Raw genomic sequence first — 12588 nt, 5'->3', positions numbered from 1 at the left:
TTCATGTACCGTGCATTGGCTGTACATTAAGGAGCGCCAGGTGGTCAAAGATTAATCCGAAGCCACCCACTACGGCGTGCCTCATAACTATATCGTGGTTCTGGCGCGTAAAACTCCAGAAAATTAGTTTAATCCTGATAATTGGATTTTAGCCCAAGTATCGCCTTTAGACGTTGAACACTGCGGATAAGTAAATCACTGGATAGTTGCTTTGTTTCTATAGTGAACTGGTGCACGTATGTGACATTAAACTGATTGAAGGGAAGCGTTCTTGTACAAAGTTTTCGTTGAACTGTATAAATGATACGTATCAGCATAAATATGCATATATTTTTTTTAAAGCCGAGAGTAATAATAAACGCGTTATAATATAGAATACGAAATGAGCGTCTTTGTAAACACTTCATTCCGTACAGTGGCATAGAAACGGGAAATGAACAGCGCAGATCGGCCGGAAACAACCCAGCTGGATAGTGTTATATTCGACACTTAGAACTCATCTACAGGAAATGTCAAAATGAGCGAAAATAGCATACGTTGGAAAATAATCAGTGTAAGCACAACACACTTGCAAGCGCAAACGCAATGGCCTATGATAACTTGTTACTGCAGTCATGAATAAAAAAAATATTTCTTCGGTGATGCAGGTAGCCATTCGGTAGAAAAAGGTGATTCGCTCAAATAGCTGGGTAATGTGCAGTCTCCTAATTCGTCATGTACCGTCTAGGATTTCTTTGGCGCACTGCAAAACGCATAGGGATGGTTCTTAACCCCATCAGCGCCAATTAATTATGTCCTCAGAAAATTTGTTTTCACCAGATTTATTTCTCTTTCACAACAGTGAAACGCAAACAGTCGCAGAAGCGACTAGGGATTTTCATTTCTTCACTGAGTGTTACGAAGTTTATCAAATATGGGTTCCGGGAGTCAATGCTCCACAGGAACGTCAGATATAAGAACACCCATTGTTACATGTGCATTGGCATGCAGCCATTCAGCAACATGATAGCTATGCTTTATGTTATATATTGTAAAATGCAATGAAAGAAACGAACCTACTTCTACGCGAAGAGTCAGTGGCACCGAGAGCGAATGTCCAGAAATCCACCTTTCAAGCGTACACTTTTCAAATGTTCGAGGACGCATGAGAAAGTTGAGTCATCAACATTTTCATAACGGCTTGTGTTTCCGAAGCGCTACCGTGGCATGCACAATTGTGAGCACAGTGCATGAAGGGGCTAAGGAAGAGGGAAGATTGAGCTTCTCTCTGGAATACGACAGATGACGCGTGCGGACGCTGTGAAAATGTTGAACAATTAAAAATTGTCACTTTGATCACCTAATCTAGCTACTGAGTTAGCTGAAACCGGATGCACCAAGCGCACTTTCGAGCTTTTGACTGATGTTACTTTAGTGATGGCTTTAGTGCATATGAGCAGTCTAATATATCAAACTGAACATTGTGGTCGGAGAAGGGTACAGAATGTTACACTGAAGTATTCTTATTCTACCGCTTAATTGGCCAGTGCTATTCACTTGTATCTCTACCGCACTCCTTATCAACACTGTCTCTTCCGCATTTACTAAATCTGGCGGTAAGTTATCCTTATCTATTCACTCAGCTCATTTTGCCACCGCCCTCGCGACGCTATTTACATGGTATCAACATCGCAAGTAGTGAGTCACATCTTACGTGGACCGCATTCGGTTGGAGTATTTCACCTCAACGAGGCTAGCTTCACGTCACTTATGCAAAGCAAGCTCCTCCTTTCAACAACATCAAAGTCATCCTCATTACACTCGGTGGGGCATGTGCGTAGAATAGTAGACCTTCTGAGCCATCTGGCATCGCCGGATCGCAGACACGCATTGAAAGAGGTGCGTGAAATCTTCGACGGGAGAGTGCTCAGCTCTCCGGCCGGTGACCGAGACCTTTATTCGGTGCTGACTGTGACCCCGGCCGAAGGACCCGGCCATTTGCCTCGCGCTGAGGCGCAGCAGGAGCAACGCGAACTCCGGACGTCGCAGCAGGCGTTCCTAGAAAACAATTGGGCGCAATTAGACGCGGTCAGTGGGGCGGCACGACACCTTCGGTGAACCGCGCGGTGAACCTCGAACTCGCCTTCCTCGGGAACGCTACTTGCAGGGCGTCCACGGAAAGACTCCTTTCTACCTGTCGCTTTAACGGTCAGGTGTGAGGGTGGCAGCACAATATGCAAATAGCGTACTGCATTAGACTGGTGAAGAGAAAGAAAGGCAATAGAGCCAGCGGTAATTAATGAGAATTACCAGCAAGGAGGAAGAGGATTGTCTGAGAGAGATCCTTCCGTGGATTTTATTCGAACAACTTTGCCGATGGAAGGTAATCACCATGTTGAATTGACATTCTGAGACTCAATGTGACAATTTTCATTTATTGTTCTCTGTTGACATGCGTAATTAGTCTGAGGCCGATGCCTACCGAACGTTCCTGTTCAGCCAAGCGACCGAGAGCAACCATCAAGAAGAAGTTATGGAATAATGATAAATAAATACCTAGACACGAAAAATATGATGTAGCGCACAGTGTGATGAGGCAACTATGCAGAAATGAGAATTCGTAGTAATTGTCATTATAGGCATGACGTTGACAGAAAGGAAGACGGACGTATGGATAAAAGAGAACGAGGCGGTGCCTAATAATCAAGTTGAAAATGCCAGGAAGAATCGGAACTTGGCAGGTAGTTCAATGCATAAAGCAGATAACTAGTGGTCGATTACGGTATACGAATGAATGAGGACTGTTGAGAATGAGGAAATTCGCAGGCGTAGATTAGTGTCAGCTGTCCTAAGACAGAGGTTATTGGAAATTTCTGGGAGAGAAGTCCTTCGCCCTACAGCGGTCATAAAGTGTGCTGCTGTTGATGATTACGACTACTGTAATGTGCTTATTATTATCTCACGCTTTCCCAGCCAGCATGTCCGCTACCTCAACTGAATGGATTTTGAATGGTGGGCCCATCCGCTAATCTCGTATGTCACCATTACACTACTCTAAGGCCTTTTACAGGTCTCCTCACTAAATCGGTTGGTGAGAAGAACCTCCAGCTGCGCTGTCACTCGGAAGCGCAATCTTTGCAAGAAGGAAAACCTTGCTTCCTGGAGGTCTTCTCTTTCATTTCTCTGTGTTTAGGCATGACTGCGCTCCGGACAAGCCCTAGAAGGGTGCGCATGCCTTTGGCGAGGCGTTGCCGCTTTGTGCAAATTTAGTGGGCGGCGATTTCGCGTTCACAGCAGGCAGCGACGCTGACCCGCAACGATCACAGCTTGCCGATAACTGGTGGTGCTACAGCAGTACGTCTAGAACGAGTGGAAAATGCACAGCCAAAGGCAGTCCAGTTTCTTGATTTTTGGACATTAGAAATGGGCCAATACATGCAGAAATATCTTACGTAAAAACGTTTGAATTTTGGCCAGCACTTGGCCGCCCAAGACAAATACAACAGCGATCGACGATGACAAAATCGGTGACTGCAAAACTTCGCAAACGTTTGAAAAAAAAAAAGAAATCAGTCGCGCGATCAACGAAGACAAAAAAAGTACAACAGTGCATGCGTGTGTGATTTGTTCACTCGCGAAAACGGGAATCGCAGTCTAATCTGGACACAGCGGATCAAATGTGCGTTCTCCTCCTATGCAACAGAATGATGTGGCATGTGATATGCTGTATATAGGTTTACGCAGGAATTAAGTCCAGTGCATGAAGTTGCAAATCTCAGGAACCTGTACGAGCTACTTACTGTTGGAAAAAATGTATATTGCCAAGAGTAATTGAATAGGTGCAGCATTGATGGCAGACTAGTGATTACCTAATCAAATAAAGCTGCACGATAGGTGAAGGCCAGAACAAGCGGTACAAAAGTATGAATATAAGTGCCGCCTTACATGCCTGTGTTCTCCCGTCTTTGATGCTCTGAAGTAATCATGTCAGCAAAATAAATGCGTAAGTTTTCGCTACAAACGTCTCTATATATGCACAATTAATAAAGCGGTATTGCGATGTGTAGTCATTATTTAATAGCCGAAGAGTATTTATTAGCTCAAGAATAAATAAGAGCGCAAGCACGCAAACTTTAAAAACAGAGAGAAACATACTCTACAGAGCATTTCATTTTATAGTTGGGAAGATGAGACGTATCTGAAGAATAATTTCTTGCACGGAAGCACAAGTGTGGCTGTCACGTTCTCGCAGTAAATGATAGCGTCAACATGTGGAATTATAACACGGCTCCGAAGAATTTGTGAGATTTGTTCTGCTTCCTGTCTGCTACTGAAGTTACTACATAGTGCAGGTGTTGCAACCACGACATTCCTTCGGGGAAAACGCGAACATATTGACGGTTTCCTTTTCGGTAACACTAAAGTTTTTGATGGCGCTGTTATTAATAATCTAAAGCGCAGAAAAAGAATCCCACGTTACCATTTCTTTTTTCAAAGAAGAGGGGATGCGTGGAACTGCAAGAAATGGGTGTTACTAAGTTACCCTTTTTGGTTGCGTCATGGACACGTGTTTGCAGCAGAAGAAAAAATGTACGTGACAGTGTAGGTTAGTCGACTCTACGGTTCGCTGTATGGAACCAATGGACGAGAGCCTCCTGCGCAATCCTATTGTGCTTTGATGCGCTAAAAGCCCATGTCTCTTTGTTATCCTCAGTGTGCTTACGGTCCCGCTTATGGCACAACTAAAATCTCACAATTTCCATACTGAACTGGTTCATAAAAGGGGCTTGTAGCAGATTTTGTGGTGCCTTTAAACGAAACCTTTTTTCGTTTAAAGGCTAAGTTACGCTCAGGCTAAGGCTAAGGTTAAAGGCTAAGGTTAAAGGCTAAGGTTAAAGGTTAAAGGCTAAGGTTAAAGGTTAAAGGTTAAGGTTAAAGGCTAAGTTTATGACCACGGAGTCGCGGTCATAAACTCTGCGCCTGACGCTTCGCATCAGCCGCTGTTGCAACGTGTTGAGCTCACTGAAACAAATTGGATTTTTAACTGCAAAAAGGAAGCATCAGTTGAACTCGCCATGGGCACTGAGGAACTTCTCTTGACAATGTCAACTTGACAGCTGACCTGCGCCTTGCTTGAGCATTCTGCAGTATACAAATGTACATAGATGTTTTTGTCAACACGACTGCTTTATCCAAATTTTTTCATGCGACGTTTCGAAATCTAATTCCTAGGGCTGTACAGCTCAGGAACCGTTTCTTCAAGAGTGGCGGAATTGGGGACCATTGCTCTAGTGACTCTCCAGAATTCCGCGTTGCTCAAAGTCGGATAGGCTGGACTGCTGACTTACGCGAAGGCAGGTGTGGAGCAGATACAGAACGGAAAGCTGCAGGTCAGAGTGGCAGAAAATCACACACCAATTCCCTACCGTTCAGAAGTTCCACGATGTAGAAAAAGCACGAAAGTAAAGGCGCGCCATTCGATGGCTAAAAAATCGGCATCCTTTAATAAATGCTCCACCACGCCAGACGTTCGCGCGATGCTATGCCGATAAAATTCGAGCGTTCATTTTTGAAACGGCGAGAAGGTGCACGCATGATACGTACAGGAGAGTTTATCGACTGGGTAAGCTGCGCCCTTATTTGATTGACACGCAGTGAGAAACGATGTTCTGCAGAGAGAGCAGCTAGAACACGATACTGGCGCAGAAAAGAAAAAAAATGAATTAGCTGGCGTTTTTTCATGTGCGTTCACTTCGCAGATGGCTGATAGTGTCGCCCTTGGGACTTCATGGACGGATTGCAAATGCTGCGAGCAAACCATGCTCCGAAGTTTCCGCAATTGCGAATGTACACACGAGCTTATCTTTCCGGTCTTGCGACACGGCTGACAAGGGGAGGGTGGTAGTTCCAGTCTGATTCGGCGCTTATTTATCTGGCCCAACTTCAGCCGCTGTACAAGCGGACCTAGGTTGCCCTCGGCATTCTGTAGGTTTGAACCAAGCTCATATCGAGGTAAGCCATCTGTCATCATAGCATCCGCCTCCAGCCTGTGGCCTGAAGCATGTACTAACAAAATAAAACCTGCGGTTCAAGTAGCTCTTCTACTAATGACAGCGTCAGGCCGACCACCGTGTAGAACGGTTTGACCTAGCCGCTGGGTTCTTTAGAGGGGACAAACGCGCGCATTTCACTCTACACGCGCAACGGGAAACACACTGGCGCGGAAAAAAGAAGAGGAAAATAAACACGCCGAGGGAGACGTTGAGTGTCCCACAGGACGTGAAACACACGTCAATCCGCACCGTTGCTCGTTGTGACAGCCACGCTCGACAGTCAGCCTCGTGGGGCCGCTCTTTGTACGCCGCCTCTTGAAATGCGGCGCGCTATTAAAAGCGGTCTGGCCGTGAGCGCCCGTTCGTTCCGCAAGCACTGCGTTCAGAGCAGAGAGAAGGGCGAGGGTGGTTGCTGAGAGAGGAGCGAACACGAGGGCGCAGAGTGAGAGGAGGACAGCAGGTCGCGACAATCTTGTACAGAGGAAGCGGCACTCGGAGAAAGAAAACATGGTCACACGCGTGAGCCCCTTTATAGCCTGTGAAGAGAGTGACGGGCGTAGCGTACACATGAGATGTCATACGGCCAGGGCCGATGCCGTATTCGCTCCGGCGAACTGAACCTTGCTGAGAAGCGGGAGGACGTTGGCTGTAGCGAGACCTTGACCGTAGGATAGTGGCGAGGGTGAAAGCAGGTGAAACCTGAGCAGCGACAACAAATCATTGAGTAAGCGGCGGCGATTGCGGCGACCTTGAGAACGGGAAGAGTTCCTGGCCACTGTCGAAGGCAACTCTAGGTGAGGAGGCACCGACGCGTGTCAGACGCGGCACATCCAGCATGAACGCCGTAGACCCGGGGCAGGCCCGGACCACAATTTGGTGGGCCGCCTGACCTTCCCTGCACTGACACAGCCGTAGCCCCTCACCACATCGTGGTACCGCAGGTGCCACAGCCACTTGGCTGCGCTGGTGACATGAGTGGGGTGAGCGCGTGACTTATATAAGGACAGAGGTGGCACATACGGACTCATTCGTCGCCGGAACAAGATTTCTTTCCGCTTCACAGGTGAGGATGCCGCGGCTTGATTACGCAAAAGTCCGCCTTCGACTTGAAGGCGAGCGCTTCTGGCAAAACTCCCGAGAGCGCGCCTTGGCTACGCTAGCAGCCGTGTTCTTGCAGAGCCTAAAAAAAACTTGCCACGTGCAATTTTCGCGAGCGTTGTTATGGAGGTTAATTGAAGGAGTTGTCACATGATAACGAATAGGCGCGCACGCTTGGTTCGGTGCCAGCTCTGGAACGGAACAATTATCCCCACCGATGACGAGTGCGCAAAAAGTGTCTGCAAATATCGTGCCCAGAGGGACTTAAGAGTATCTGATCTCTGACTTCAACACGTCGTAGGAAAATAGAACGCCATCGTTAACGTTCGTGGCTTTACTCCAACCAACCGTTTGTTTTCACACTACAGCTTCGAAATGCGCATTTACTCCAGCTGTTTCCTATGGCGAAGTGGCCAAAGCAGTTGCCAACCACCGCAGCATTTAGCAGCCAGAGGTGCCTTGACTAGCCTTTATTTCCCTGAGGGATCTCTTCTTGAGAACTTTTTTTTTCCTTATCTTAAGGAATGCCCAGAAACACCAAGCCATACTGACTGAAAACAACCCATGTTCAAAGTCACGCTTTTACGCAGCTTGCGATTATTGATCAATGTGACACTTCGTGTAAGAAAAGTGGTATTTATGTTTGCTTCACATCAGGACGATTCATTTGGCATCTACGCTTAAACGTCTAGCCCAACCGTACGTCGCGTTGTTTTGGAGGCAATTTGTACCAGGGGAGTTCAATCGGCGTTGAAAATGCTTCGCAAGGCATCTGAAAAGTTTAAACACTATGGAGTGCCTCGGTATTAAATGAAGGCAGAGGGGAGCGGCGAGTTCGGGGAGTTGTAGGCAATATTCACTATCGTAGAGCCCGTAGGCAAATTAATTTGAGCATACGTCGTTTTATATTTTCGCAGCCGCGTTTGTGTACAGTGTTGTGTGCATGGTTGTGGCTGCACAAATCAGCAAACATTAAGTGCAGGTTCAAGGATGCATCTCGTCAATTGTGCTGCATGCCTTAACCAAGGTCTACACTGATAGCTCTCGTTCGAGAAAAGCAGGTGGTAGTTTAACATGAACAGCCAGCGATAAGAGAAAAAGGGACTGTTTAATCGTTCCGTTAAGGGTTCAAAGATGTTTCTTGCGCAGCCCTTCTTTCCTTTTGTTTAATTTTGCCACCGAATCATTTGAAGAACAGTTTATACGAGCAAGTAAGTACTTTACATGTTCATGAGCTACATTTCGGTTCGTGTACAGAGAGAAGAATTCATCACAAGAAACGTGCAGAGGTCGACCTGAGGTAACGTTCCCCTAGCCGGCTACTCTGCTCAGAGAGAAGCGGAAGAGGAGAAAGAGAGGGGAGGGTATGGATGAGGGTAGACATCATAGGATACGATTATAGTTCGTGTTCGACAAAAGGTATGGGCTCCACTGTCCCAGGCAGTTTGCACGTGTCAGAATCTGGCAAATTCGCGCGTTGCGTATGAACAAATATTGGTCACGCAATGATAACACGTAGTCAGCCTGTGGAGCCAACCAGCATGGCTGCGTCGGCTGCCACAAGGAATCCGAAATTTCTTATGGAGATCGAGCATATAAAGACAATTGTGGTGACTTACAATGACTTTCCGCACAACTTACGTAAGAAAATAATCGCACTTTGGCCTTGGTGATGGGATGGAGACAAGTATGCGAACATTGAGGCACATTTTAGCTGTTGCATGGTGAATGATTCAACAGTATATGCGTTAATCATGGTGAGAAAAAGTTAGAATTGTCCGTGGGGGAGTTGAATTTTCTGTTCTGTATCAGTAAGAACGGACGTACTTTGGATAAAAAAATTGACTTAGGAAAGGATCACCAGCGGTTGATCCGGTACTTGCTTCGCGACTACATCAAGGATGGAAAATGCCAATTTTCCTATGTCGACAGAAAGTACACTCTTGTGCTATCATATACGAAATATGAACAACACGTATAGACTTAGTCGCACTCAGTAAGGGGTTCCTGACAGTAAAAGCTCATAGTTATATTTCTGCTGTGCTCCCTTCCTATTTGCCATTCATTTTTACGTAAGACATTGAGTTAATCATTTTCCTTGCCGCTCTGTGTTCACACACTGTTATTTCCACTTTAAAAGTAAAAGAAATTACGGTCATTTCGTACCATTATGTAATAGTTCCACTTCAACGTCCTTCTCGTATTTTTTTACACTAATTCCATTGCTTTAATGTTTTAGCGACCGTGAAGCGACTGTAACAACGTAATATCTCCCGAAAAGCCGGTAGTGGTTGATGTGGGATGAGGTCCCGAAGCACCACAGTAGCTATAGGAGACTCTGTAGCGGAAGGCTTCCGATTCAGTTTGAACACCGGTGGTTATTTCATGTGCACCAAAAGACACGTGCAAAGGGTTGTTATATATAAGATATTCTGCGTCATACTCATGGCACGCACAATAATAATTCGCACATTCGTTTTCCAGTGTGACACGATTTCTTTCCTTACCTCTACGCAATAAGGCCTAGCAATACATCTGGCCTCGATAAGATGAGGCAGTAGCCACGGTAAAAAAAAAAGAAAGTAGAAGGAAAGAGTTCAGTCCCGTACGATGAATCGAACCCATGCCCTCAGGGTTGTGAGCGAGTAGCGCTCCTTGGCACCACGCCAACGTTTTCCCTTTGTTGCCTGTAAAGCGCCACAAAACGCAACAAGAAGGCGCTCACGTTACCTGAATGCAAACGGTAGTGTTGACATCAAAGACATCGCGGCAACAGTTGGGGAAGGGGCGCGTTATACGTGCGACTACGAAGGCGAAGTACAGAATTGAGCTCTAAGTGTTTCTCACTAGGAAGCAAAGGAGAAAAAAAAATGAGGTACGAGAGGTGCGAGCGCTGGTCGGCGAGCGAGTGACTTCGGCTTCTTCGAATAGGAAGGTTTTCGCCATTTACAGCTGCAAATAAAGCCATACACCACGCACCATATCAGCTAGAATGGGTTCTAGGAAGAGACCAAGGAGAAAATACCCATAATAGTGACAGGTGACTTGAACATGCCATTAAGAATTTCTGAAAGAGGCGCTGGAATTAGAACTCTCCGTTACAGAATTCATACCTACAGCAAGGACAGGAAGTGTCTCAGATCTTGTCTTTGGTAGAGGTATGCAGCATTGTAAACACTGAATTACGTATCATGATTTAGCATGCACCGTCACCTGATTGCCGTCATGGGCACGAGAAACGATAGAAGTTGAATAAATGCTTGCGTGTGTGAGTTCAACAATGCGTGTGGATGTGGATGCTCCACAGTAACTTAGACAATCATGTGAAGGGCGTCCTGTCGTAATTTATTTCAGGAACCCATCAAAAGCAAACATGCTGAGGAACGTTCTCATAGCCGCCCTGCTGCTGGCAGCTGTCTTCTGCATTGCCTCAGCTCAGTTCGGATATGGCCGTGGTTTCGGATACGGCCGCGGCTTCGGCTACGGACGTGGTTTCGGCTATGGTCGTGGTTTCTATGGAGGGTACGGCGGCGGCTACTACGGAGGTTTCGGACGCGGCTTCGGCTACGGAAGAGGATTCTACGGCTGAACTACACAACCGCTTTCAAGAGTGAGTTCACCATGGAAGATTCTAAACTGATGAGCCTCACACAAACTTGAGAGCTCAGCGTCCACTTTTACTCTATAAAAGAATGTTTGGTGAGTCTATAAAAAATTTGCGTCCCAGCAATACCTAATCTACGTTGATGTGGTCTTGTAAGGGATCCCCCAATTCATCGAAAAGTTACTGGTGGGCAATTTCTAAGGTGTCGAAAAGTATTCAGTAGAAAGTTGTAGACGAGAGTGCAAGGTTCAAGTGTTTGTTAGCAAGAACGTCACGTGATCATTCGTTGGCAATTGTTACCCGCCTGACAGATTAGTGTGCAAGGTTGTATAACTGCACGCTCCAGCAGCATTAAAAACAGCACTGACTATAGTGCACGTCCCAGATATCGTTTGTTTTAGCAGTCGGTCAAAAATTAAACACTTACTTGTTGAGTTTCATTGTTTTCTCTACACCGAGGACAAGTAATAACTTTAGTGAACATGTTTATAAGCTATAACTTCTTAACCCTTGCCTTTTGTTTACCTCGGAGCATTTAAGAGATGTGAAAGATCATTAATCAGTTTATTGTCGATGAACACTTCTATTTAACTATAACAAAAACTAGTATATGTAAGTGCGTTATGAGTATTAACAAACCTTATGCACTACACATGGCTTGAAATACGTTTAGTGGTTCGCGCGCTCTGTATAGAAATGAGAATATTGGAATTAATGGTGCTGAAGTAAAGAGGCATTCGGTCTCTCCTAAATATGCAGTGGACATACTTTTTGGCACCATTTAATACTCGCTCTGCGCAAATTTTATAGAACTATGAAAGGCGGTGAGCCATATCCTATTCTAGAAATAGGTGGAACTGAAAGCGAGACACAAATAAGAAGGACAATTAGACAAGAAAGGTCTCATCATATGATTCGCCTGAGAGCAGCTGCAAATGAGCCTTGAAAAACATGGATTGGAGTGGCTCACGTTTCTTGGCAGGCGATGCAAAAGAAACGTGTACGTCGTCAATGCCATGCCACGCAAGTAATGTCGAATGCAATTTTCAAGAGGCAGGACGATATCACCTTAAATCACGATAAAGCTAATTATTGAGCAGCTAAGACTTTAAGGTGGAAAATTTGCTCATCGATGGTGGTTGAGTTTGGACGCACGTCATCAGTTATAATAAACATTGCGTATGCGAGTGATAGCGTAGGTTGGAGATTGTGGCCAAAGGAAATAATAGCCATGGCGACATGTTTGAAATTTTTTTTTGATCCGACAACAAGAAAACATGGGTTTAGATTTTCTGCTGGAATTGTTCACGACCCGTCGCTAAACTACTCGTGTTGTATGACAATTGTTACTGCGCGTCTAATCTTCATGTATTATTTTTTTTTCAGATGAAAACCACAAATTCCATGTCCATAGAAGCACTATTTCAAGCCTACTCTTTTTCGAGTTTGTAATAAAGCGAGTGATATTACACTAGAACACATCGTGTGCGCTGTCTCTTGTACTACGCAAATGTAAAACATGTAGATTGAAACTGAATTGAGCGTTGCGGTCAGTGCTAAAGCAACTGGTTGATTGCAATGGATGGTGAAATTTCAACGAAAACGAAGCTTAGGAAGCACCAGACATGCAGCTAAACGCTAGGAAAACCTAAGGTAAATTCCGAGATTTGTGGTGCATCATACCAGCAACAACAAAGAAGTTAGTGTCACTTAAAATTTTATGGGAATTTAAAAGATTGCGTAGGCTGTATCAGGGCCGAAGCTGCAGGGAGTATGCGATACGTCTTGTGCGTGCTGCAGAGGGTGCGTGGACACAAGGTTAGGAATGATTTAACAAAGTACACAAGTTACATT

At 45.4% G+C, this 12588-nt stretch overlaps 1 long non-coding RNA gene across 1 annotated transcript; it reads left to right on the top strand.

Moving 5' to 3' along the window:
* Positions 1–6581: 6581 nt before the first annotated feature.
* Positions 6582–12211, top strand: LOC135919145 (uncharacterized). The gene is made up of 3 exons (XR_010569898.2): positions 6582–7095; positions 10485–10740; positions 12121–12211. It is a non-coding gene; the product is annotated as an uncharacterized lncRNA (long non-coding RNA).
* Positions 12212–12588: the final 377 nt, after the last annotated feature.

The sequence above is a fragment of the Dermacentor albipictus genome, chromosome 3, assembly GCF_038994185.2.
Source record: "Dermacentor albipictus isolate Rhodes 1998 colony chromosome 3, USDA_Dalb.pri_finalv2, whole genome shotgun sequence".
NCBI classification, from domain to species: Eukaryota; Metazoa; Arthropoda; class Arachnida; order Ixodida; family Ixodidae; genus Dermacentor; species Dermacentor albipictus.
Note: the sequence above shows the minus strand (reverse complement) of the source record. Positions and strands in the feature narration are given on the sequence as shown.